This window comes from Solanum tuberosum, unplaced genomic scaffold (assembly GCF_000226075.1).
Source record: "Solanum tuberosum cultivar DM 1-3 516 R44 unplaced genomic scaffold, SolTub_3.0 scf00355, whole genome shotgun sequence".
Classification (NCBI taxonomy): Eukaryota; Viridiplantae; Streptophyta; class Magnoliopsida; order Solanales; family Solanaceae; genus Solanum; species Solanum tuberosum.
In genome coordinates this window covers 424,978-426,409 of record NW_006239277.1, presented here as the reverse complement: position 1 = coordinate 426,409, position 1,432 = coordinate 424,978, and positions in this window count along the sequence as shown.

The window sequence follows — 1,432 nt, the reverse complement described above, 5'->3', positions numbered from 1 at the left end:
CCACCAACCCCTCCTAAAAAATAAATTAAAAGTATGTTTTGAATATTTTTTGGGGTGTCGGTGTTGAGGTCAGGGTCGAGTGTCGGAGGTCAGGTCTTGAGTCAAATGTCGGGGTTGGATCTCAGATCAGTTGTTGGGGTCGTGTCTAAGTTCAAGTGTTGGGATCAGGTTCCAATTCAAATGTCGTGCCTTGAATTGGAATCCCGAGTTAGATTCTAAATCAGTCGTGGGGTCATTTCCTAATTCGAGTGTTGGGGTCGAGTTTTGGATCGATTATCGGAATTAATTTCCGAGTTAGATTCTATTTTCCTAAAAACAATTTCTACTCTCTAACAAAAAATAAAAGATATTTTTTGAAAAATGTTTTTTCATTCACCAACCAAAGACTAAAAATATTTTCTACTCATTAACCAAACATGAGAAAATAAGTTAGGAATCAACTTATTTTCCAATAAATAATTTCGACAAAAACATTTTTCAACGAAACACATTCTCCATCCTACCAAACACACCCTAAGAGTGGATTTTGGATTAAAAGACAAGAGAAGTGGGTACAAGTTGATTAACACTCTGTTTGAATCATTGTTACCCATTGTTTCATAATGTATTGTATTGTATTGTACTGTATTGTATGGTTGATACAATATTTGGCTAGACTGTATTGCTTGTTGTTGTTTAATAACATTTTTATTGTTTGGTTTGACTGTATCGTATTGTATTGTTATTTATAAATTTACTAAAATATCCTTAATTATTCTAGGATAGGAGGTTTGACTAGAATTAAATAATATAAGGTAAAGGGTAAAATAGTATTATGAAATATTATGTAAAGATATAATTGGAAAAAGAAATAAGTAACAATGGAAACACACCAAATTGGTTGTTCCATAAAATAGAGGTTTTCATTGTTACGTGACAACGAAATTTAACAATACAATACAACACATTTTAAGTAACAATCAAAACAAACATTGTAGGTATACTAACGATACAATACAATAGGTAACAATGATCCAAACAGAGTGTAAGAGTGTGTTAGGTTTTTTTTTAATATTATTTTTGGCCGAATTTTTTTATTTGGTAGATTTAAATAGGTGACATGACACGTTTCACTGATTGGTCATGTGAAAAAATGCTATATAAAAATCAACTATATCTTTTATTAATACTAGATAATATTGCCCGTGCTATGCACGGGTCCAATAATATAAATGGTATATTTTGGGGCTAATAACCGAGTTTTTGAAGCTATTGTTTGCGTGGATAAAGGAATAAGTTTTTTTTATCACAAACCTGTACTTTCTTTGACGCTATTTAAGGCATAATAAGACTACCCACATACAACATTTTTGAAATATTTTATGTTGTCAATTATCATGATTTATAGTATTTTTACGATAGATTCACTTCAAGAATCAGTGGAATTTTTTGT